Raw genomic sequence first — 26561 nt, forward strand, 5'->3', positions numbered from 1 at the left:
AATGCGCATGGCGCTCTCTCACTTCGGAGCCCTGTCGTATTTCCAGGAAACAGTTTAAGGCCACATATGGGGTATTTCCGTCCTCGGGAGAAATTGCACTACAAATTTTGGGGGGCTTTTTCTCCTTTTACCCCTTATGAAAAGGAAAAATTGGGGGCTACACCAGCCTGTTAGTGTAAAAAAATAATAATAATTTTACACTAACATGCTCGTGTTGCCCCCATACTTTTTATTTTCACAAGCGGTAAAAGGAAAAAAAAAAAGACCCCCTAAATTTGTAACGCAATTTCTCCTGAGTACGGAAATACCCCATATGTGTGCGTAAAATGCTCTTCGGACACACAACAAGGCTCAGGAGTGAGAGCGCACTAGGGATCGACCGATATCGTTTTTTTTTTAGGGCCTATAGCGATAACCTGTGGAGGTTAGGGCCGATAGCTATTAACTTATACCGATATTCCGGTATAAGTTATCGGCTATTTATCCCCCCGCGACACCGCTGCAGATCATTGATTTAAAGCGGGCACTTTAAAACAATGAACTGCAGGGGCTTTTGCGATGTCATAGGCCACCGCCACCACCCGCTTCTCTCCCCCTGCCCGTCCGGGGGTCCTCCTGAGTCCTATCACCGCGACCACGACCCCCCCCCCCCCACACACCGCTCCACGTCGCGTCGCACCCCCCACCGCACCGCCCCCATTGCCTCCCCCCATCCCCGGTTTTATAATTACCTGTTCCGGAGCCCGGGGTCCACTCTACATTTGGCTCCGGTGGCGTCCTCCTGAGCTGTCACTGTGCGCACTGACACTGACGTCACGTCACTCGTCATTGCACACAGCGTAACGCAGGACGCAGCAGGAACCAGAAGTAGCGTGGACCCCAGCCCCCGGGAACAGGTAATTATAAAACCAGGGATGGGGGAGGCAATGGGGCCGGAGCGGTGCGGGGCATTATCGGATTATCAGCAAGGTAATTGCCAATACCGATAATGCCCAAAATCGTGATTATCGGCCGATAATCGGTCGATCCCTAGAGCGCACTATGTACATTTGAGGCCTAAATTGGTGATTTGCACAGGGGTGGCTGATTTTACAGCGGTTCTGACAAACGCAAAAAAATAAATACCCACATGTGACCCCATTTTGGAAATTACACCCCTCACGGAACGTGACAAGGGGTATAGTGAGCCTGAACACCCCACAGGTGTTTGACAAATTTTCATTAAAGATGGATGGGAAAATGAAAAAAAAATAATTTCACTAGAATGCTGGTGTTACCCTAAATTTTTCATTATCACAAGGGAAAATAGGAAAAAATCCCCCCAAAATTTGTAACCCCATTTCTTCTGAGTATGAACATACCCCATATGTGAATGTAAACTGCTCTGCTGGTGCACTACAATGCTCAGAAGAGAAGAAGCACCATTGGGATTTTGAAGAGAAAATTTATACAGAATTGAAGGCCACGTGTGTTTACAAAGCCCCCATAGTGCCAGAACAATGGACCCCCACCACATGTGACCCTATTTTGGAAACTACAACCCTCATGTAATGTAATAAGGGGTACAGTGAGCATTTACGTCCCACAGGTGTCTGACAGATTTTTGGAACAGTGTTCCGTGAAAATGAAAAATGTAATTTTTCATTTGCACAGCCCACTGTTCCAAAGATCTGTCAAATGCCAGTGGGGTGTAAATACTCACTGCACCCCTTATTAAATTCTGTGAGGGGTGTAGTTTCCAAAATGGGGTCACATGTGGGGGGGGTCCACTGTTCTGGCACCACGGGGGGCTTTGTAAATGCACATGGCCCCTGACTACCATTCCAAATGAATTCTCTTTCCAAAAGCTCAATGGCGCTCCTCCTCTTCTGAGCATTGTAGTTTGCCAGCAGAGCACTTGACGTCCACACATGGGGTATTTCCATACTCAGAAGAAATGGGGTTACAAGTTTTGGGGGTCATTTTCTCCTATTACCCCTTGTAAAAATGTAAAATTTAGGGGGAAAAATGCATTTTAGTTAAAAAAAAATATATATATATTATTTACACATCCAACTTTAACAAAAAGTCATCAAACACCTGTGGGTAGTTAAGGCTTACTGTACCCCTTGTTACATTCCTTAACCCCTTAAGGACGCAGGACGTAAATGTACGTCCTGGTGAGGTGGTACTTAACGCACCAGGACGTACATTTACGTCCTAAGCATAACCGCGGGCATCGGAGCGATGCCCGTGTCATGCGCGGCTGATCCCGGCTGCTGATCGCAGCCAGGGACCCGCCGGCAATGGCCGACGCCCGCGATCTCGCGGGCGTCCGCCATTAACCCCTCAGGTGCCGGGATCAATACAGATCCCGGCATCTGCGGCGGTTTGCGATTTAAATGAACGATCGGATCGCCCGCAGCGCTGCTGCGGGGATCCGATCATTCATAACGCCGCACGGAGGTCCCCTCTCCTTCCTCCGTGCGGCTCCCGGCATCTCCTGCTCTGGTCTGTGATCGAGCAGACCAGAGCAGGATATGACCGATAATACTGATCTGTTCTATGTCCTATACATAGAACAGATCAGTATTAGCAATCATGGTATTGCTATGAATAGTCCCCTACGGGGATTATTCAAGTGTAAAAAAAAAATGTAAAAAAAATGTAAAAGTAAAAAAAAAGTGAAAAATCCCCTCCCCCAATAAAAAAGTAAAACGTCCGTTTTTTCCTATTTTACCCCCCAAAAAGCGTAAAAAACATTTTTGATAGACATATTTGGTATCGTCGCGTGCGTAAATGTCCGAACTATTAAAATAAAATGTTAATGATCCCGTACGGTGAACGGCGTGAACGAAAATAAAAAAAGTCCAAAATTCCTACTTTTTTAATACATTTTATTTTAAAAAAATTATAAAAAATGTATTAAAAGTTTTTTATATGCAAATGTGGTATCAAAAAAAAGTACAGATCATGGCGCAAAAAATGAGCCCCCATACCGCCACTTATACGGAAAAATAAAAAAAAGTTAGAGGTCATCAAAATAAAGGGATTATAAACGTACTAATTTGGTTAAAAAGTTTGTGATTTTTTTTAAGCGCAACAATAATATAAAAGTATATAATAATGGGTATCATTTTAATCGTATTGACCCTCAGAATAAAGAACACACGTCACTTTTACCATAAATTGTACGGCGTCAAAACAAAACCTTCCAAAATTAGCAAAATTGCGTTTTTTCGTTTTAATTTCCCCACAAAAATAGTGTTTTTTGGTTGCGCCATACATTTTATGATATAATGAGTGATGTCATTACAAAGGACAACTGGTCGTGCAAAAAACAAGCCCTCATACTAGTCTGTGGATGAAAATATAAAAGAGTTATGATTTTTAGAAGGCGAGGAGGAAAAAATGAAAACGTAAAAATTAAATTGTCTGAGTCCTTAAGGCCAAAATGGGCTGAGTCCTTAAGGGGTATAGTTTCCAAAATGGTATGCCATGTGGGTATTTTTTGCTGTTCTGGCACCACAGGGGCTTCATAAATGCGACATGCCCCCCAAAAACCATTTCAGCAAAATTTGCTTTCAAAAAGCCAAATTTGACTCCTCTTCTGAGCATTGTAATTTTACGTCCTAACATGGTATTTCCATACTCAGAAGAGATGGGGTTACAAATTTTGGGGGGCATTTTCTCCGATTACCCTTAGTAAAAATTGTAAATTTGGGGGGAAAACTGCACTTTACTGAATTTTTTTTTTCAATTTACACATCCGATTTTAACGAAAAGTTGTCAAACACCTGTGGGGTGTTAAGGCTAACTGGACTCCTTGTTACGTGCCTTGAGAGGTGTAGTTTCCAAAATGGTAGGTCATGTCGAGTTTTCTGCTGTTCTGGCACCATAGGGGCTTTCTAAATGTGACATGCCCCCCAAAAACCATTTCAGCAAAATTCACTCTCCAAAATCCCATTTTTTCTCCTTCCCTTCTGAGCCCTCTACTGCGCCCGCTGAACACTTGACATACACATATGAGGTATTTCCTTACTCGAGAGAAATTGGGTTACAAATTTTGGGGGCTTTTTCTCCTATTATCCGTTCAAAAACTAAGTCTACAAGAACATGCGAGTGTAAAAAATGAAGATTTTGAATTTTCTCCTTCACTTTGCTGCTATTCCTATGAAACACCTAAAGGGTTAATAAACTTACTGCATGTCATTTTGGATACTTTGAGGGGTGCAGTTTTTATAATTGGGTCATTTGTGGGGTATTTCTAATTTGAAGGCCCTTCAAATTACTTCAAAACAGAACTGGTCCCTGAAAAATTCCGATTTTGAAAAGTTTGTGAAAAATTGGAAAATTGCTGCTGAACTTTGAAGCCCTCTAATGTTTTCCAAAAGTAAAAACATGTCAACTCTATGATGCAAACATAAAGTAGACATATTGTGTATGTGAATCAATGTATAATTTATTTGGAATATCCATTTTCCTTATAAGCAGAGAGTTAAAAAAAAAAAAAGCAGCAGTTAAAAAAAAATTCTAAATTTTAAGTTTTTCCATCAAATTTTGGAATATTTGGGCTGGGTCCTTAACCCCTTAAGGACTCAGCCCATTTTGGCCTTAAGGACTCAGACAATTTAATTTTTACGTTTTCATTTTTTCCTCCTCACCTTCTAAAAATCATAACTCTTTTATATTTTCATCCACAGACTAGTATGAGGGCTTGTTTTTTGCACGACCAGTTGTCCTTTGTAATCACATAACTCATTATGCCATAAAATGTATGGCGCAACCAAAAAACACTATTTTTGTGGGGAAATTAAAACGAAAAAAACGCAATTTTGCTAATTTTGGAAGGTTTCGTTTTCACTCCATACAATTTACGGTAAAAATGACATGTGTTCTTTATTCTGAGGGTCAGTCCGATTAAAATGATACCCATTATTATATACTTTTATATTATTGTTGCGCTTAAAAAAAATCACAAACTTTTTAACCAAATTAGTACGTTTATAATCCCTTTATTTTGATGACCTATAACTTTTTTATTTTTCCGTATAAGCGGCGGTATGGCGGCTCATTTTTTGCGCCATGATCTGTACTTTTTTTTTATACCACATTTGCATATAAAAAACTTTTAATACATTTTTAAAAAATTTTTTTAATAAAATGTATTAAAAAAGTAGGAATTTTGGACTTTTTTTTTTTCGTTCACGCCGTTAACCGTACGGGATCATTAACATTTTATTTTAATAGTTCGGACATTTACGCACGCGGCGATACCAAATATGTCTATAAAAAAAAATTACGCTTTTTGGGGGTAAAATAGGAAAAAACGGACGTTTTACTTTTTTATTGGGGGAGGGGATTTTTCACTTTTTTTTACTTTTACTTTTACATTTTTTAACATTTTTTTTTACACTTGAATAGTCCCCATAGGGGACTATTCATAGCAATACCATGATTGCTAATACTGATCTGTTCTATGTATAGGACATAGAACAGATCAGTATTATCGGTCATCTTCTGCTCTGGTCTGCTCGATCACAGACCAGAGCAGGAGACGCCGGGAGCCGCACGGAGGAAGGAGAGGGGACCTCCGTGCGGCGTTATGAATGATCGGATCCCCGCATCTGTATTGATCCCGGCACCTGAGGGGTTAATGGCGGACGCCCGCAAGATCGCGGGCGTCGGCCATTGCCGGCGGATCCCTGGCTGCGATCAGCAGCCGGGATCAGCCGCGCATGACACGGGCATCGCTCCGATGCCCGCGGTTATGCTTAGGACGTAAATGTATGTCCTGGTGCGTTAAGTACCACCGCACCAGGACGTACATTTACGTCCTGCATCCTTAAGGGGTTAAAGGGGTACTTCGGTGATCAACGTGTTTTTTCGTTTTTGACTTACCCTATTTGTTTTGTTTCATTTCTATTCTTGTTGTTTAGCCTACTCTATGTCCGTTCTTTGTTGTCTTTTTATCCCCCACTTTGTTTTCCTATCTTTGCTTCTATTTCCTGTTTCTTGCTGTGCTGAAAACTACAAATCCCAGCATGCCACATGCCGTGCTGGTTTGTGGCGGCTCCTTTTTTTTTGTGTTTGTTTGTTCCACCCTTTACACACCCTACTATTTTCCCGGGTTAGCCCCTTTACACACAGCACACTAATATTATCAGCCTTGGTTGGGATACACTGTCATACCCACACAAAAGGGACTACAGCTCCCAGCATGTGTCATTCAGGAGTCTTCAGTCTGTGGTATATCACCAGCATGCTGCCTCTGTAGTCTCCTGGGGGTTGTAGTTCACCACACCTCTGTAGGGCATACACCAGTGTTTCCCAACCAGTGTGCCTCCAGGTGATGCAAAACTACAACTCCCAGCATGCCCTGACAGCCTTTGGGCATGATAGGAGTTGTAGTTTTGCAACAGTTGGAGGCACACTGGTTGGGAAACACTGGTGTAACATGATGTGTATGCTGAATAGGCTAGAACAGTGTTTCCCAACCAGTGTACCTCCAGCCGTTGCAAATCTACAACTCCCAGCATGCCCAAAGTCTGTCAGGGCATGCTGGGAGTTGTAGTTTTGCAACAGCTGGAGGCACACTGGTTTGTAAACACTAGCATACACACACACACACACACACAAACAGGGACTACAACTCCCAGCAAGTGTAATTCAGGAGTCCCCCCTCCCCCTTCACATATAAATAGAGATCATTCCCAGTATTAGATTTATTTCCCTGCAGTCCATACATCCACAGCCTGTGCACCTTCTCATCCTCCCCTTCAGATAACACTTATCTTTTCTGTGTTCCTTCTCCTGTGCAGACCTGCGTCCTTAGAATACAGAGCAGGGGGGAGGGGAGGTGAGGAGATGTGTACTCAGCTGGATGAGATGAGGGGGCGTGGCTTATTCCTCTCATGAAGACAGAAAAAAAAAAAAAAAAGCTGTGAAATCTTGTCCACAACAGACTCAGAACTGCGGACAACAGTAAAAGAAAACACACTGAACTACAGAACTTCCTGCCCAACAAAGGTAAGAAAAACACACATGCTGCCAAAACATATAACACATGTATATTGCAAAAAAACAAAAAAAAAAAATAACTTACAAAGATGCCATATAGTAAAAAAAATAAATAAAAAATAAATAACCACCGGAGTACCCCTTTAAAGGGTTAAAATTGTCATCTTCTGACCCCTATAACTTTTTAGCGGTACCATTTTTGTATTGATCAGACTTTTTGATCACTTTTTATTCATTTTTTCATGATATAAAAAGTGACCAAAAATACACTATTTTGCACTTTGGAATTTTTTTTGTGCGTACGCCATTGACCGTGCGGTTTAATTAATTATATATTTTTAAAATTTGGACATTTCCGCACGCAGCGATACCACATGTTTATTTTTATTTACACAGTTTTTTTTTTAAATGGGAAAGGGGGGGGGGGTGATTCAAATGATCTTTATTCACTTTTTTTTTTTTTGCAACGTTATAGCTCCCATATGGGGCTATAACACTGCACACACTGATCTTTTAAATCGTTCAATGGTTTCTCATAGGAAACCATTGATCGACGATTCTGCCGCTTGACTGCTCATGCCTGGATCTCTGGCACTGAGCAGTCATTCGGCGATCGGACACAAGGAGGCAAGGTAGGAGATCCTCCTTGTGGCTAACAGCTGTTCGGGATGCCGTGATTTAGCCGCGGCTATCCAGAACATTTTAGTTTCACTTTAGACATGGCGTTCAAAGGGTTAATAGCGCGTGGCACCGTGATAAGTGCTGCACGCTATTAGCCCGACCCGCGCCCCCGAGTTATAGAACGGGAGCGGACTCATGACGTATATGTACGTCATGGGTACTTAAGGGGTTAAAAAGGTATTTAACACCCTGGAATTGTTTGATATCTTTTCCCATTTCATCTCAAAGCTTCCCAGCCTGTCCCCGACTCGCCCCAGACTGTCATTGCTGACTAGATTTTTTGGAACTGGTGGAGGCTTGATTGAAGATATACCCTTTATTTATTTATTTATTTATTTTAAACGCTACCTCTGAGAATCCTCTGACCTATGCCGTTGCCCCCTAGATCTCCTATTGGGGGAGTAACATCTGGATTTGTAAGGGGAATAGGGAAACATTTTCTTCCTGACCCCGGCCTTATCTAAGATGCCAGCTAACACAGGCCCAAACAATAACTTTCCCTCACGGCGAAGGGCACAAAGTTTGATTTTAGAAGTAATATCACCCGGACAGGTTTTTAGCCATAAGGCCCTATTAGACAGTGCGGCAGTTCTGGCAGATAACCTAAGAGCATTCGAAGATGCATCTGCTAGAAATGCTGCTGATTTTTTTAATTAGAGGAATAGAATTTAGCAACTCTTCATGAGGGACCCGATTCTGAATGTCTGAAGATAATTGTTGCATCCAAAGAATCAAAGACCTGGCGACCCAAGAAGCTACTACATTAGGTTTCAAGGAAGCTGTGGCGGTCTCCCAGGTTCAATGCAAAAAAGGCCTCTGATTTTTTTACCATTGGGTCATGTATAATTCCCAAGAATTCCAAAGGCAAGGCACCTTTCCCAGAGACCTTAGAAATGGCTAAGTCTATTTTTTGGTACTTTCCCCCATTCAGTTAAGGCTGGGTTCACACTACGTTTTCTCCCATACGGGAGCGCATACGGCAGGGGGGAGCTAAAAGCTCGCGCTCCCGTATGTCACCGTATGCGCTCCCGTATGTCATTCATTTCAATGAGCCGGCCGGAGTGAAACGTTCGGTCCGGTCGGCTCATTTTTGCGCCGTATGCGCTTTTACAACCGGACCTAAAACTGTGGTCAACCATATGGGAGAAAACGTAGTGTGAACCCAGTCTTACTCAGTGTTGTCAAAAGTCTTACTCAGTGTTGTCGCGGGGGAGCGATCCACTACTGAGGTAGCCTGAGGGCTTACCTCTCCCGTTGCGGCGGCTCCGGTGCTCTGAATGATAAAGCCTGGCAGGGCCAGGCTTTATCAATCGAGCGCAGAGCACACAGATCATTGTGGTTTTATGAAACCACAATGATCTGTATGAGCAATCTAATGATTCCTCCTAAAAGTCCCCTAAGAGGACTAAAAGTGTAAAAAAAATAAAAAATAAAAGTTTAAACACACACACACACACACTTACCCCTTACTTATTAAAAGATTAAATCACCCCCCTTTTCCAAAATTCCATATTAAAAATACTGTAATCATAATAAAAATAAACATGTGGTATCGCCGCGTGCGTAAATGTCAGAACTATAAAAATATATAATTAATTAAACCTCACGGTCAATGGCGTACACGCAAGAAAAATCCAAATTCCAAAATAGCGTATTTTTGGTCACTTTTCATACAATAAAAAAAAAGGAATAGCGATCAAGAAGTCCGATCAAAATAAAAATGGTACAGATTAAAACTTCAGATCACGGTGCAAAAAATTAGCCCTCAAACCACCCTGTATGCGGAAAAATAAAAGTTTTAGGGGTCAGAAAAGGACAATTTTAATTGTATAAATTTTCGTGCATGTAGTTTTGATTTTTTCCAGAAGTACGACGAAATCAAACCTATATAAGTAGGGTATCATTTTAATCGTATGGACCTACAGAATAAAGATACAGTGTCATTTTTACCGAAAAATGTACTACGTAGAAACGGAAGCCCCCAAAAGTTACAAAATGGTGTTTTTTCTTCAATTTTGTCGCACAGTGATTTTTTTCTCCGTTTCGCCATATATTTTTGTGTAAAATGACTGATGTCATTTTAAAGTAGAATTGGTGGCGCAAAAAATAAGCCCTCATATGGATTTTTAGGTGCAAAATTGAAAGGGTTATGATTTTTAAAAGGTAAGGAGGAAAAAACGAAAGTGTAAAAACAGAAAAATGCTTTTTTTTTTTTTTTTTTTTTTTTTTTTATGAACTGGTGCCAGAAAGTTTAAACAGATTTGTAAATTACTTCTATTAAAACATCAATCCTTTTAGTACTTTTTAGCAACTGTATGCTACAGAGGACAGGGATGTGGAAATCCTATAGCCCGACGCCCGGGACAAGTAGTTTTGGGTGCCAGGCAGGTGAATTGTTTATAGATTTAGCCCTGTATCGGGCTAGCAGGGACAGACCGACTTCCCCCATATTTTTCTTTAATGCCGGTGTGAGGCGCAGGAGCGGATGGAAGTCTACACCTCACACCGGCGCTCAGAGTGTATGGAGGGGGCGGCTGCCTCCAGCTGACTGCAGAGTCCCCTTATCTCCCCTCCCGGAGGATGGACGGAGCTTAGAAGTCACAGCAGGGTGAGAGAAAGGATGTAGACAGCTCCGTACACAGCTCCTCCCCTCCCCCGCACACAGCTCTATCCCTCCCCCTCCCCCTGATCTGTCTCCACAGGACCTAATCCACCACGGGGAGGTTGCTAGTTTGCACGGGGACAACAGCTCTGATGTCCACTCATGGCGTCTCAGGTGAGGAGGCTGAGAATGCAGGCGGTGGCAGGAAGGGTGGTTGTATATGTAGGGTGTGAGTGTATGTGTGATGTGTGTATGTAATGTATGATTGGGGGGGTCGCAGCGGCAGGTGTATGTATGATGTGTGCATATGTATGGTGTATATCAGTGTTTCCCAACCAGGGTGCCTCCAGCTGTTGCAAAACTACAACTCCCAGCATGCCCTGGGCATGCTGAGAGTTGTAGTTTTGCAACAGCTGGAGGCACCCTGGTTGGGAAACACTGGTGGATATGTATGGGGTTAGTGTATGTGTGTATGATGTCTATGTGTGATGTGTATGTAATATATAATGTGTGTATGATGTCTGTGTGATGTGTATGTAATGTATGATGTGTGTATAATGTCTAAGTGTGATGTGTGTGTGTATGTGATGTATGATGTGTGTATGATGTCTGTCTGTGTGTGTGTGTGAGTGTATGTGTGATGTGTGTATGATGTCTGTCTATGTGTGATGTGTGTATGTGATGTATGATGTGGGGGGGGGCAGCGGCAGGTGTATGTATGATGTGTGCATATGTATGGTGTATATGTATGGTGTGAGTGTGTATGTAATGTATGATGTGGGGGGGGGCAGTGGCGGGTGTGTGTGTGTGTATGTATGATGTGGGGGGGGCAGCGGCGGGTGTATGTATGCATATGTATGATGTGGGGGGGCAGCGGCGGGTGTATGTATGCATATGTATGGTGTGAGTGTATGTGTGTATGTAATGTATGATGTGGGGGGGGGGCAGTGGCGGGTGTGTGTGTGTGTATGTATGATGTGGGGGGGCAGCGGCGGGTGTATGTATGATGTGTGCATATGTATGGTGTGAGTGTATGTATGATGTGTGTATGATGTCTGTCTGTGTGTGATGTGTATGTAATGTATAATGTGTGTATGATGTCTAAGTTAGATGTGTGTATGTATGTGATGTATGATGTGGGGTGGGCAGCGGCAGGTGTATGTATGATGTGTGCATATGTATGGTGTGAGTATGTGTGATGTGTGTATGATGTCTGTCTATGTGTGTATGTATGTAATGTATGATGTGTGGGGGGCAGCGGCGGGTGTATGTATGATGTGTGCATATGTATGGTGTATATGTATGGTGTGAGTGTATGTGTAATGTATGATGTGGGGGGGGGGGGCAGTGGCGTGTGTGTGTGTGTATGTATGTATGATATGGGGGCAGTGGTTGGTGCATGTATGATATGTGTATGCATGAATGTTTTGTATAGGAGCGGACTGTCACGTCGGGCATTAGGGCAGTTGTGCCATCTAATTTTATTTATTTTTAGTGGCACCCGCACTAAATTGCACCCCCAGAATCCCCCCCTTCATACTCATACCTGCCAACCAAGAGCCCCACGGATGCACGCAAACACGCCCGAACCAAAACTACAACTCCCAGCATTTTGCTCCATAACCTAAACTGTAGAACTATAAAGTGCAACATGCTGGGAGTTGTAGTTTTGGTTCAGGTCAGCTGCAGAGCCATAGGCTGCATCAGGGCATGCTGGGTCTTGTAGTTACTAACTGCAATTCCCTGTATTCCTTGACACATCCTATGGCTCTGCAGCTGACACAAACCAAAACTACAACTCCCAGCATGTTACACAATAACCTTTACTGTCCTACTATACAGTGTAACATGCTGAAACACCCACAGAGCCATAGGCTTATCAGGGCATGCTGGGTGTTGTAGTCATCTAGTAACTAAATGCAACTTCCAGCATTTTCTGACACAAAATGCAGCACATAAACTGGAGAAGCAGAAACCCCCCCCCCCCCCCCCCCCAGTAACACATAAGTCCCTATTGAGACTGAAAACTAGTGATTAAAATATTTTAAAAAGTGCGTATTTATGTGAATAAGCACTAATTTCCAATTTTCTTTAAATAAAAATAATGTACAAAAATAAACATAAGTGGTATCGCTACATGTGGAAATGTCCAGACTATTAAAATATAATGTTAATTAAACCGTACGGTGAACGGTGTAAATGTAAATAATAGTCCAGAATTGCTCATTTTTGGTCACTTCATATTAGAAATTTTTTATAAGGTGATCAAAAAGTTACATCTAGACTTTTCTGGGCTTCCCTCGGGTGTAAAAGGAGCTACAGCTCTCCCGCCGCTAATAGCCTGGCATACTGCGATCACCTATTAAACCATTAGATCACCGCTGTCAGCAGTGTCTAAGGGGATCTTATATCCATCCCTGGTGGTCTAGTGGGGGGGGGGGGGAATCAGACTATTTTGGTTGAAATTATTTTATCTACCAGGACAAATGGATTTTCTTGAGGGACAAGTAGATTGTGTTCAGCTTTAGTCCCTTGGACAAGTAGTTTTTTTTTTAAATTTCCACACCCCTGGAGGAAATTCTTTACTTTTTGAATTTCTTATTTGTGTTGTCCACAGTGCTCTCTGCCGACACCTCTGTCCATGTCAGGAACTGTCCAGAGTAGCATAGGTTTGCTATGGGGATTTTCTCTTGCTCTGGACAGTTCCTGATATGCCATCAGGTGTCAGCAGAGAGCACTGTGGAAAACACAAAAAGAAATTCGAAAAAGAGATTTCCTCTGTAGCAAACAGCATCTAAAAAGTACTGAAAGGATTAAGATTTTTTAATAGAAATAAATTACAAATCTGTTTAAACTTTCTGCCACAAGTTCATTTAAAAAAATAAATAAATAAAAAAAGTTTTAACCCCTTAACCCCTTAAGGACGCAGGACGTAAATGTACGTCCTGGTGAGGTGGTACTTAACGCACCAGGACGTACATTTACGTCCTAAGCATAACCGCGGGCATCGGAGCGATGCCCGTGTCATGCGCGGATGATCCCGGCTGCTGATCGCAGCCAGGGACCCGCCGGCAATGGCCGACGCCCGCGATCTCGCGGGCGTCCGCCATTAACCCCTCAGGTGCCGGGATCAATACAGATCCCGGCATATGCGGCAGTTCGCGATTTAAATGAACGATCGGATCGCCCGCGGGGATCCGATCATTCATAACGCCGCACGGAGGTCCCCTCACCTTCCTCCGTGCGGCTCCCGGCGTCTCCTGCTCTGGTCTGTGATCGACCAGACCAGAGCAGGAGATGACTGATAATACTGATCTGTTCTATGTCCTATACATAGAACAGATCAGTATTAGCAATCATGGTATTGCTATGAATAGTCCCCTATGGGGACTATTCAAGTGTAAAAAAAATGTAAAAAAATGTAAAAGTTAAAGTAAAAAAAAAGTGAAAAATCCCCTCCCCCAATAAAAAAGTAAAACGTCCGTTTTTTCCTATTTTACCCCCAAAAAGCGTAAAAAACATTTTTTATAGACATATTTGGTATCGCCGCATGCGTAAATGTCCGAACTATTAAAATAAAATGTTAATGATCCCATACGGTGAACGGCGTGAACGAAAAAAAATAAAAGTCCAAAATTCCTACTTTTTTAATACATTTTATTAAAAAAAATTTTATAAAAAATGTATTAAAAGTTTTTTATATGCAAATGTGGTATCAAAAAAAAGTACAGATCATGGCGCAAAAAATGAGCCCCCATACCGCCACTTATACGGAAAAATAAAAAAGTTAGAGGTCATCAAAATAAAGGGATTATAAACGTACTGATTTGGTTAAAAAGTTTGTGATTTTTTTTAAGCGCAACAATAATATAAAAGTGTATAATAATGGGTATCATTTTAATCGTATTGACCCTCAGAATAAAGAACACATGTCATTTTTACCATAAATTGTACGGCGTGAAAACAAAACCTTCCAAAATTAGCAAAATTGCGTTTTTCGTTTTAATTTCCCCACAAAAATAGTGTTTTTTGGTTGCGCCATACATTTTATGATATAATGAGTGATGTCATTACAAAGGACAACTGGTCGCGCAAAAAACAAGCCCTCATACTAGTCTGTGGATGAAAATATAAAAGAGTTATGATTTTTAGAAGGCGAGGAGGAAAAAATGAAAACGTAAAAATTAAATTGTCTGAGTCCTTAAGGCCAAAATGGGCTGAGTCCTTAAGGGGTTAAGGACCCAGCCCATTTTCACCTTAAAGGAGTAGTCCAGTGGTGACTCAGTGGTGAGCAACTTATCCCCTATCCTAAGGATAGGGGATAAGTTGCAGATCGCGGGGGGTCTGACCGCTGGGGCCCCCTGCGATCTCCTGTACGGAGAAGGGGGCGTGTCGACCTCCGCACGAGGCGGCGGCCGACACGGCCCCTCAATACAACTCTATGGCAGAGCCGAAGCACTGCCTTCGGCAATCTCCGGCTCTGCCATTGAGATGTATTGAGGGGGCGTGTCGGCCGCCGCTTCGTGCGGGGGTCGACACCCGCTGTCTGGCCGGAGAGCCTGGCCCCCGTACAGAGAGATCACAGGGGGCCCCAGCGGTCGGACCCCCCCCCCCCCCCCCGATCTCAAACTTATCCCTATCCTTAGGATAGGGGATAAGTTTTTCACACTGGACTACCCCTTTAAGGACCCGGCCATTTTTTGCACATCTGACCACTGTCACTTTAAGCATTAATAACTCTGGGATGCTTTTACTTTTCATTCTGATTCCGAGATTGTTTTTTCGTGACATATTCTACTTCATGTTAGTGGTAAATTTTTGTCGATACTTCTTGGTGAAAAATTCCAAAATTTGATGAAAAATTTTAATTTTGCATTTTTCTAACTTTGAAGCTCTCTGCTTGTAAGGAAAACAGACATTCCAAATAAATTATATATTGATTCACAAATACAATATGTCTACTTTATATTTTCATCATAAGGTTGACATGTTTTTACTTTTTGAAGACATCAGAGGGCTTCAAAGTTCAGCAGCAATTTTCCACAAAATTTTCAAGATCAAATTTTTCAGGGACCAGTTCAGTTTTGAAGTGGATTTGAAGGGACTTAATATTAGAAATACCCCACAAATGACCCCATTATAAAAACGGCACCCCTCAAAGTATCCAAAATGACATTCAGTGTGTTAAACCTTTAGGTGTTTCACAGGAATAGCAGCAAAGTGTAAAAGGAGTAAAAGGAGAAAAAAAGTCCGCCAAAATGTGTAACCCAATTTCTCTCGAGTAAGAAAATACCTCATATGTGTATGTCAAGTGTTCGGCGGGCGCAGTAGAGGGCTCAGAAGGGAAGGAGCAACAATGGGATTTTGGAGATTTTTCTGAAATGGTTTTTGGGAGGCATGTCGCATTCAGGAAGCCCCTATGGTGCCAGAAAAGCAGAAAACCCCCACATGGCATACCATTTTGGAAACTACACCCCTCAAGGCACATAACAAGGGGTCCAGGGAGCCTTAACACCCCACAGGTGTTTGACGACTTTTCGTTAAAGTCGGATGTGTAAATGAAAAAAATATAATAATAATTCTCACTAAAGTGCCTTTTTTTTCCCCATATTTACCATTTTTACAAAGGGTAATGGGAGAAAATGCCCCCCATAATTTTGAACCCCATCTCTTCTGAGTATGAAAATACCCCATCTTAGAACGTAAAAAGCTCTGGGGGCGAACTACAATGCTCAGAAGAGAAGGTGTCACATTTGGCTTTTGGAAAGCAAATTTTGCTGAAATGGTTTTTGGGGGCCATGTCACATTGAGGAAGCCCCTGTGGTGCCAGAACAGCAAAAAAAAAAAAAAATAAATAAAACATGGCATACTATTTTGTAAACTACACCCCTTAAGGAATGTAACAAGCAGTAGAGTAAGCCTTAACACCCCACAGGTGTATAAATATATACAATAACCCCAATGGGTAACTGATCCCACACTAGCTTAGAATAGCAAACAAGAGATGAGAATGCGTATATAGATCAAAGATTATCTTTATTGAATACAAGAAACATTAAAAAGCCCACAAGGGGTAAAGGAGATAGAAAATACAATAATGCAAATAGTCACCATGGACCAGACTAAAAAGCGGCGGCTAAAGACACAGTAAAAATTCACATATGATAAAGTGCAAGGGAAGGCATGCTATGAACAATCCCTGATTTTTGGGACTAAGCCCATACTACACACTACAATACAATATAGTAAACACTCCACAAATGTAAAAGAATATAAATCCAAAGTTGTATATAAAAGGGTATAGAGCCACAGTGGGACGGAGTATACCTGAGTAGCCACACACTCAACCCAAGGTTTCGATACTATTTCATCCAGGGCGCCCCGGATGAAGCATGGAAGTACCCCATGTGTGGAAGTCAAGTGCTCTGCTGGCGCACTACAATGCTCAGAAGAGGAGGAGCGCCATTGAGCTTGTGGAAAGAGAATTTGATTGGAATGGAAGTCAGGGGCCATGTGCGTTTACAAAGCCCCCCGTGGTGCCTGAACAGTGGACACCCCCCCCCATGTGACCCCATTTTGGAAACTACACCCCTCACAGAATTTAGACCCCACTGGCGTTTGACAGATTCTTGGAACAGTGGGCTGTGCAAATTTAAAATTACATTTTTCATTTTCACGGACCACTGTTCCAAAAATGTGTTAGACACCTGTGGGGGGGGGGGGGGGGGGGTAAATGCTCACTGCATCTCTTATTATATTACGTGAGGGGTGTAGTTTCCAAAATGGGGTCACATGTGGGGGGGTCCACTGTTCTGGCTTTGTAAACACACAAGACCTTCAATTCCGGACAAAATGTTCTCTTCACAATCCCAATGGCGCTCCTCTTCTTCTGAGCATTGTAGTGCACCCCGCAGAGCCCTTTACATCCACATATGGGGAATTTTGTTACTCAGAAGAAATGGGGTTACAAATTTTGGGGGGCTTTTCCTATTTTCCCTTGTGAAAATGAAAAAATTAGGGTAACACCAGCATTTTAGTGAAAACATTTTTTTCTTCATTTTCCCATCCAACTTTAAAGGGGTTCTCCGGTGCTTACACATCTTATCCCCTAGCCAAATAATAGGGGATAAGATGCCTGATCGTGGGAGTCCCGCCGCTGGGGACCCCCGTGATCTTGCACGCGGCAGCCCATTTGTAAATCAGTCCCCGGAGCGTGTTCACTCCGGGTCTGATTACCGGCGACCACCGGGCAAACACGCGCCGGGGACTGATTACAAACAGGGTGCCGCGTGCAAGATCACGGGGGTCCCCAGCGGCGGGACACCCACGATCAGGCATCTTATCCCCTATCTTTTGGATAGGGGACAAGATGTGTAAGCACCGGAGAACCCCTTTAATGAAAATTCTTCAAACACCTGTGGGGTGTTAAGGCTCACTATACCCCCTGTTACGTTCCATGAGGGGTTTAGTTTCCAAAATGGTGTCACATGTGGGTATTTTTTTTTTTTGCGTTTATGTCAGAACCGCTGTAAAATCAGCCACCCCTGTGCAAATCACCAATTTAGACCTCAAATGTACGTTGTGCACTCTCACTCCTGAGCCTTGTTGTGCGCCCGCAGAGCCTCTTACACCCACATATGGGGTATTTCTGTACGTTACAGATTTTGGGGGTCTTTTTTTTGCTTTTAGCTCTTGTGAAAATAAAAAAGTATGGGGCAACACCAGCATGTTAGTGTAAAAAAAATAAAAATAAAATTTTTGCATTAACATGCTGGTGTTGCCCCATACTTTTCCCTTTCATAAGGGGTAAAAGGAGAAAAACTCCAGCTGTTTCATAACTACAACTCCCAGCATGCACTGACAGACCATGCATGCTGGGAGTTATACTTTTGCAACAGCTGGAGGCACAATGGTTGGAAAACCTTCAGTTAGGTTCTCTTACCTAACTCAGTATTTTCCAACCAGTGTGCCTCCAGTTGTTGCAAAGCTACAACTCCCAGCATGTACTGATTGCCGAAGGGCATGCTGGGAGATCTAGTTATGCAACAGCTGGAGGTACGCAACTACAACTCCCAGCATGCCAAGACAGCTGTTTGGGCAAGCTGGGAGTTGTAGTTTTGCAACATCTGGAGGGCTACAGTTTAGAGACCACTGACTCACTGACTTCCGTAGGATCCAGGGAGCCGCATCGCCGTCCTCTTCTTCCATTGATCCCCACCCCCGATCGCTGCCTGCTGCTGCCACTGATTGGTAAGTGTACTTCGGCTCCGATCCCTGTCGGGTTTCCCCATTCTGCCCCGCCTGTTGTGGGTGGGAAGATCGGGGAAACTGAAAGTTAACCCCCGCCCCCCCCCCCCATCTGCTATAGGTCGTCGCTCCTATAGCAGGGATAGGAAGGTTGGCACTAGGGATCGACCGATATCGTTTTTTTAGGGCAGATACCGATAATCGGTGCAGGTTAGGGCCGATAGCCGATAACTTATACCGATATTCCGGTATAAGTTATCGGCTATTTAACCCCCTGCGACACCGCTGCAGATCATTGATTTAAAGCGGGCGCTTTAAATCAATGATCTGCAGTGGCTTTTGCGGGGCCATAGACCGCCGCCACCACCACCCGCTTCTCTCCCCTACCTGCCAGGGTGCTCCGGGCCATCCATCGTTCCTGTAGTGTCCGGGGGCGTTCCGGGTGAAGGGTGGTCCGGTCCGGGCTGTCCTTCTCCTACGGTCTTCTTCTCCACTCCGGGCAGGCTCCGGCCTAGTACGCTGCATAGACGTCGCTGCGCAGTGACGCCCGTGCGCAGCGACGCACCTGACGTCACGGCGTCTATGCAGCGTACTAGGCCGGAGCCTGCCCGGAGTGGAGAAGAAGACCGTGGGAGGACAGCCCGGACCGGACCACCCTCCACCCGGAACGCCCCCGGACACTACATGAAGGAAGGATGGCCTGGACCACCCCCATTACGGGCAAGTTTAATTTTTTTATTCACTCGGAGGGTGGGGGAGGGGCCTGACCGGTATAGCGGTATGGGAAAAAATCCATACCGGTATAGCGCCTAGCATCACGGTGGGGGGTGCGACGCGGTGCGGTGGGTCGGAGGTGCGGTGCGGCAGGTCGAGGGGGTGGCGGTCGCGGTGCGGTGGGGGCGGTGCGGGGGGCGGGGCATTATCGGCTTATCGGCAAGATAATTGCCGATACCGATAATGCCTAAAATCGTGATTATCGGCCGATAATATCGGCCATACCGATAATCAGTCGATCCCTAGTTGGCACCCATGCCACCTCACTCCTATCCCTTCAGGGGGATCGTGGGTGTCTTGGACAACCACGATCCCCTTATATTCCGGGTCACTGGGTCACCATAGACCCGGAATCGGCGCAAACCGCCGGTGTGAATTCACCGGCGATTTGTGTCGATCGCAGACATGGGCATTTGGGCGGGGTGCCTGCTGATAGATATCAGCAGTTGCGGCGGGGACCGAAATTCCCACGTGCGTATGGATACATCCTGGGTCCTTAAGTAATAGGAAGCAAGGGCGTATTCATACGCCCTAGGTCCTTAAGGGGTTAAAACATTTTTCACAGAATTCGCCAACCTAATTAAATCTTGCATGGAAGATAACAAAGAAAGCACTTTGGCTGAAAAAACTTTTGCTACACATGATGGGCAAGTCATCTTTTCATAACCCTGTGGTAACTTTGATATATAGTGGGGATCAAAAGTTTGGGCACCCCAGATAAAAATTTGTATTAATGTGCATAAAGAAGCCAAGGAAAGATGGAAAAATCTCCAAAAGGCATCAAATGACAGATTAGACATTCTTTTACAGTGGTCCCTCAATATACGATGGTAATTCATTCCAAACGAGCCATCGTTTGTCGAATCCATCGTATGTTGAGGGATTCGTGCAATGAAAAGTATAGGAAGCTGTACTCACCTGTCCCTGCCACTCGAGATGGTGTCCCCGCCGCTCCCGATGGTGACCCCGGCCTCTGCTGTCTTCTCCGGTCCTCTTCTGTCTTCTCCGGTCCTCTTCTGTCTTCCGCAAGGCCTTACTGGGCCTGCGTAGCGACGTCATTACGCTGCTGCGTACGCCATTCCTATTGGATGACGTGCGCAGCAGCGTATTGACGTCATCGGAGAGGGCCGAGAAGACACCGGAAGACCAACACTGGACCCGGAGGGCACCCCGGAGCATCGTGGAGGGGTAAGTAATACTTACCGCACCAAGCGGGGAACATTAAGCTGCTATCAGGCAGCAGCTTAAGCATTTGGCGCTGCCGTATAGTACTTAATGCGATGGCCCCGACATAAAAAAGCATTGTATGTCGATGCTGACATCGACATGCGATGGCCTCTGAGAGGCCATCGTATGTCGATTTCATCATATTTCGGGGCCATTGTAGGTCGGGGGGTCACTGTAATATGTCAACAAAACGTAGATTTCCATAATTTACACTTTCAAAACAACAGAAAAAAAAAATGGCGTCTGCAAAAGTTTGAGCACCCTACAGATCTAATATCTTGTACTGCCCCCTTTGGCAAGTATCACAGCTTTGTAGCCAGCCAAGAGTCTTTCAATTCTTGTTTGAGGTATCTTTGCCCATTCTTCCTTACAAAAGTCTTCCAGTTCTTTGAGATTTCTGGGTTGTCTGTCACCCACTGCTCTTTTAAAGTCTATCCATAGATTTTCAATTATGTTGAGGTCAGGAGATTGTGAAGGCCGTGGCAAAACCTTCAGTTTATGCCTCTTGATGTAATCCTCCGGGGATATCAAGGTGTGTTTAGGATCATTATACATTTGCGGTGCGGCGGGTCGGGGGGGTGCCGGTCACGGTGCGGGCGGTCGCGTTGCGGGGGATTATCGGCTTATCGGCAAGGTAATTGCCGATACCGATAATGCCCAAAATCGTGATTATCGGACGATAATATCGGCCATACCAATAATCGGTCGATCCCTAATCCCCACTGTACATGTGTTACAATTTTCAAGATGTTAGATTTTCTTAGATGATGATTTTCTAGGTACATCCCCCTAAAAAAATTAAATAAACCAAACCAGATATTACAAAAAAGATCCCTGAAATGTAATTGATACACTCACTCAGAAACACTGGCTACCCATGACGCAGTCTTTACTGGTGACTCAGCAGTATCACGTCAGGGGTCCTCCTTGGAACTCATGCTGGCATCCACTACGAAGGATGCAATCCTTTGCAGCTGCAGTCTAAATACTATTAGACCGCACTTCAAAACGCCTCCGCATCATTCAATGCACCCAGAGGACAGGTAGGACCTCCTCTGTTACTCCGCCGCCCGCCCAGACCCAGGCACAAGCAGAAACATCAGGTACGGGAAGGCAGAGCGAAACCAGGCTCAAAACTCGCAGACTAGGGAAATTAGTTAGGATTGCCTGAACCCTGAGACTAAGGTGTTTTATAACAGCTCCGGCGTGCCGTCAGCACTTTTATCCATACCTGGGATAGGGACCCCTATCCTCAGACAGGGTTCCTTAGGGGACAGGAAACACACTGGCCCTCATTTACTTATAAAATCGGGTTGTAAGTCTATCTTGCTTTCTTACCCGACTGCTTTTTTCCCCTGGTATTTATTATTATGTCTCATCCTGTTTGTCGCACGTGGGTTTTGTAGGTTTTGGTTTCCCACTCCTCTGAGTTGTCGGGAAAAAATCCACATTTCAACAAATTCGGGTTGGAAACCTTTATAAATATGTGGGAAAGCTCAGAAATGTAGGGTTACGCCCCTTTTTCGGGTTTGGGAGAATCCACATTGGGTCCGTCGGGAAAAAATGTTGCATCGTGTCGCAGACTAGCGCACGATGTCTGTGACATGTCGCAGACAAAGATGCGACAAAAAAAAACACGACAAAACAAGTCGGGTTTAGAATAGTAAATGAGGGCCCCTGAGGCCGAGGAGGAGTGTTCTTTTTAGCCTCAGGTTTCTTGTCCCTAGGGGCTGAGTTCCTCTCTCAGGTGGTGCTGTCATGGCGACAGGGAAAGAACAACTCATATTCCTCTGGAGTATACAGCAGCTGATAAGTACTGTAAGGTTTAAGTTTTTTTTTTAATAGAAGTAATTTACAAATTTTACACAGTCTGATAAAGAGTAGCTTGGCACAACTAAATTGTATCCTTAGGATGGAAAACCCATAGGCACCTGGTAAATCCCCTTGCAACTGCTGGAGGTACTTCGTTGGTGCTACCACGCTTAAAGAGATAGAATCTCGTATATCCACAGAAGAGAAAGAAAGCAGAGCACTCACCAGCTTCCTCTCTTGCAAGCAGCTTTTATTTCGGTGTGCAGATAACAACCATCAGGTCTCAGATACACATCGGGGGGGTACAGACAGGAGACAGGGGAGTGCGACAGTGGGACGCGGGGGTATCCTCTAGGTGACGGGCCGTTGCCCGCCGAATCGCTTCTCCAGACCAGGGATCCCTGGTCTGGAGAAGCGCTTCGGCGGGCAACGGCCCGTCACCTAGAGGATACCCCCACGCCCCACTGTCGCACTCCCCTGTCTGTACCCCCCCCCCCCCCCGATGTGTACCTGAGACCTGATGGTTGTTATCTGCACACCGAAATAAAAGCTGCTTGCAAGAGAGGACGCTGGTGAGTGCTCTGCTTTCTTTCTCTTCTGTGAATTTACAAATTTGTTTAACTTTCCTGCACCAGTTGATTAAAAACATTTTTTTTTTCCACCAGAGTACCCCTTTAAAAGGCACCCAGGGGAGTACAGCAAGTCGGCTCCCTGCCTCCATTGCGTACAACAGCACAACAACAATAGGAAGTTAAACCTACATAACTCTGGCAATACTGTACCTATTAAAGTAAATGAATGCTCATGTTAATGCTGCTCACTTGCACTTTAACTCAGTACAGTATATTGGGTTTAGTGCAGGTGAACAGTCTGTACCTTTCCCTTGAAGTGTGATGCAGGCTGCACAACACTGATCTGTGAGACACCTGTCCTGACCAGAGTTGCACTGTAGCCCCTTAGCTAACAGAAAGGTGCGACTATCAGGTACACCCCACATATTAGACAACTAATACGATGGTCTCATCCGTGCTGCTGCCACAATCCCTTGAGCATCAAGCTGGGAGTCACCATATCACCTACATCATGGGCTAATAAAAAAATATATATCCTAAGATAATATCAGGGCAGACTATATAAAGCATGAACCATGGAGCTTCTATAAAATCTATAGCATATCTATAAAATCACCTTCATACCATACTTCCAAGAAAGCGACTACTGAGTGTCACCCACCATACAGTTCCCCTGGTTTACCCGTGATCCAGCCCTTACAGTTGTGCAGGTAAACTCAACAACCTCATTGTAAACAGGGAAGCCAAAGCAGAAAGAAAATATATTAACAGGGCAAAAATTGTAAGAGCCAGAAGGTGCCCCATGTCACAAGACCATCCCTTGGGCAAGGGAGTGTGAAGGATGTCACAACACAGCGACCCATGGACGAACGGCAAACAGAATGGTGTGTCCATAAAGTGCTGGGGCACATTGTTACGATATGGCATCAGCTAAAGCATACAAATGACCTGGGATTGGCATCGTCCATACAGGAGCTTGTATCACACATCATCATACATGACAACTATGTATTCACACAACCAGCCAGGCTCCGCTCCCTCTATTGTCTCTGCACAGCCAGGACAATGGCCGAAGCCATCGCTGCCATCACACACGTTTCACCTTGTTCTCCAGGCTCTGGACGGCGGTAACGGGGCAGACACCTTGTGGACCGGACCTTCAGTTTCCAGGCCGTCGGTGAGGAGGATGGAGGAGAGGAGAGGAGAGGCGGGGCAGGGCTGGAAAGATGTCAAAATTCCCAAATGTCAAGGATTCGGCGCGGCGGCCATTTTGCGGTTGTGTATCCGGAAGTAAAAGAGGGCGGGGCCTGGCTCCATGTTCTTTGAGGGAGGCGACTGCTACCATGTATACGTATGCTGTGTTCCTGCACGATACATTTATGTGTAGGAGCCGTGCAGTCTTGTACTCGAGTCATATTACCTCTTCAACCAAATCATGTCATGTCGGGTAGAGGTCGGTACTGCTCAATCTGAACAGGGCAGCAGTAAGTCACCCACATCACTGCAGGGGAAAAGTTCTAGAATGACTTTTCCAATGTAACTATACTCATCCTCTAAAATGCATTACCTTAATATTGACCCCAATGCTCAGAGTAATCTTCTATACAGAGTGCATTGCCTTTAGTATACAGTATTAACCCCAGTGCACGAAATAGCGTCCTATGCAGAGTTCATTGCCTTTACGTTAGCCCCAATGCTCAGAGTAACGTTTTATACAGACTGAGCATTGGGGCTAATAGAGGGTAATGCACTCTGTATAGAACAGTACTCTGAAAATTGGGGCTAATAGTAAAAGAAATACAGAGTGCATTAACTTTAAAGGAGAACTCCGGAATATAAAAATTGTCCCCCATACTGCCAGCAGTAAAAAAAAATTAAGATGTACATACCTTCCTTTGCTTCCCCGGGCCTCCGGGAACTGGCTCTGGTCTCCGCCGTGATACTCTTCCTGGTTGCCGATGGTCGGCGAGTCATACTGCGCTCAGCCAATTACCGGCCGCAGTGAAGTCCCGACTCGGCCGGCGATAGGCTGAGCGGCAGTGAAAGTACGCTTTAGGACACAAAATTCTTCACTACATCGGTACCTGCAGCCGGGCCGAAAAAGTCACACTGTCGCTCAGCCTATCGCCGGCCGAGTCGGGACTTTGCTGCGGCCGGTGATTGGAGTATGACTCGCCGACCACCAGCAACCAGGAAGAGGATCACGGCGGAGACCTGAACCGGTAACCAGAGGCCCCGGGGGAGCGGAGGAAGGTATGTACGTCTTTATTTTTTTACTGCCGGCAGTATGGGAAACAATTTTTATATTCTGGAGTTCTCCTTTAAATTAGCCCCAATGCTCAGAGTACTGTCCTTAACAAAGTGCAATACCTTTACATTACTCCCCAACAGAGCCGGATTAAGAGCAACATGGGCCTGGTGCTGAGAATTTTGATGTGCCCCAGACCCAATAGCTGGGTTGTTAGTTAACTATGTAGAAAGACAGGTAGGTAACTTGCTAGCTAATTCAATTGTTTGCTATCTAAGTACGTAGATAGCCAGGTAGCTAAACAAGTATGTATATGTAGAAAAACAGCATCACTCCAAGGTATACATGAATAATGTGTGGCTTTATTCACCAAAACATCACAAGTTGCGACGTTTCAGCCTTCTCACAAGGCCTTTGTCAAGTACAAAGCTTGAGAAAGGCCTTGTGAGAAGGCTGAAACGTCGCAACTTCTGATGTTTTGGTGAATAAAGCCACACATTATTCACGTATACCTTGGAGTGCTGCTGTTTTTCTACATATATATTTGGGACTTGGGACCGAGTCAACCAGTTAGCACCACCTTCAATCCGGCTGTGTTGCCCGTTTTTCTTTTTTTCTAAATATGTAGCTAGATAGTGCTCACTTCCCCTGAACACAATGCCCAGGCCCGGCTGCCCTATATAGTAGGCCCCAGCACTGACGCCTCCAGCTCCTGCAGATGATGCCATCCCCAGGTGACAAGGCTGGCTGTAGAGCGGGAGCACTAGGAAGGCTTCAGTCCTTCTTTCTGTGCTGTCGGCCACTTCCCCACTGTGCTGCCTGGGTTTGAGAATAAAATGCTGCCCCTCTCCCTCTATGCTATAAAATAACACCAACCAGAACGCCTTTATATACGTTATTTTATATAATTAAATAGACTAGCAACACTTTGGGCCCCCGGATCAAATAAAGCAAGGGTCCCCTGTGGTACTCTGGTAAGTGGGCATATCCCCCACAATAGGCAGGTAGTTTCACCATTAGTTATGTATGTCCCACAGGATTTAGATAGTTCCCATATTAGGTACCTCCCTCCCCATAAGCAGGTATGGCCTCAGGGAGGATGCCCTTCCTCAATAGGTAAATATAACCTTAGGTAGGTAGATCGACCCCTCTCCCCAAGTTGATAAATATAATGGTAGGTAGTTAGTTAGCTAGGTGGATAGATTGTTAGGTAAATAGCTAGGTTGTTAACTATTTAGGTAGGTTTCTAGCTAGGTATGTTCTTCGGTAGCTATGTAGGTTAGCTAGCAACAAAAGAATACAGCAGCACACTGCTAGCACAATGATACAGATAAAGCATGAACTATACAGCTATAGTGCAAAAAAATATAGCTCACAATTTGGTGGCCAAATAGTTTGG

At 44.5% G+C, this 26561-nt stretch overlaps 1 protein-coding gene across 6 annotated transcripts in view; it reads right to left on the reverse strand.

Annotated features, from left to right (window-relative positions):
* C4H5orf24 (chromosome 4 C5orf24 homolog) overlaps positions 1–24502 on the reverse strand; it is a 130217-nt gene extending 105715 nt beyond the window's left edge. For 2 of the 6 annotated variants that reach the window (XM_056516629.1, XM_056516630.1), the window contains exon 1: positions 24017–24369. The gene's annotated coding sequence lies outside the window, so the exon portion shown is untranslated. Of the gene's footprint in view, positions 1–24016; positions 24370–24481 lie in introns of those variants that run through there. The other 4 variants (XM_056516626.1, XM_056516631.1, XM_056516628.1 and 1 more) reach the window with 4 other exon arrangements.
* Positions 24503–26561: the final 2059 nt, after the last annotated feature.

Source organism: Hyla sarda, chromosome 4 (genome assembly GCF_029499605.1).
Source record: "Hyla sarda isolate aHylSar1 chromosome 4, aHylSar1.hap1, whole genome shotgun sequence".
Classification (NCBI taxonomy): Eukaryota; Metazoa; Chordata; class Amphibia; order Anura; family Hylidae; genus Hyla; species Hyla sarda.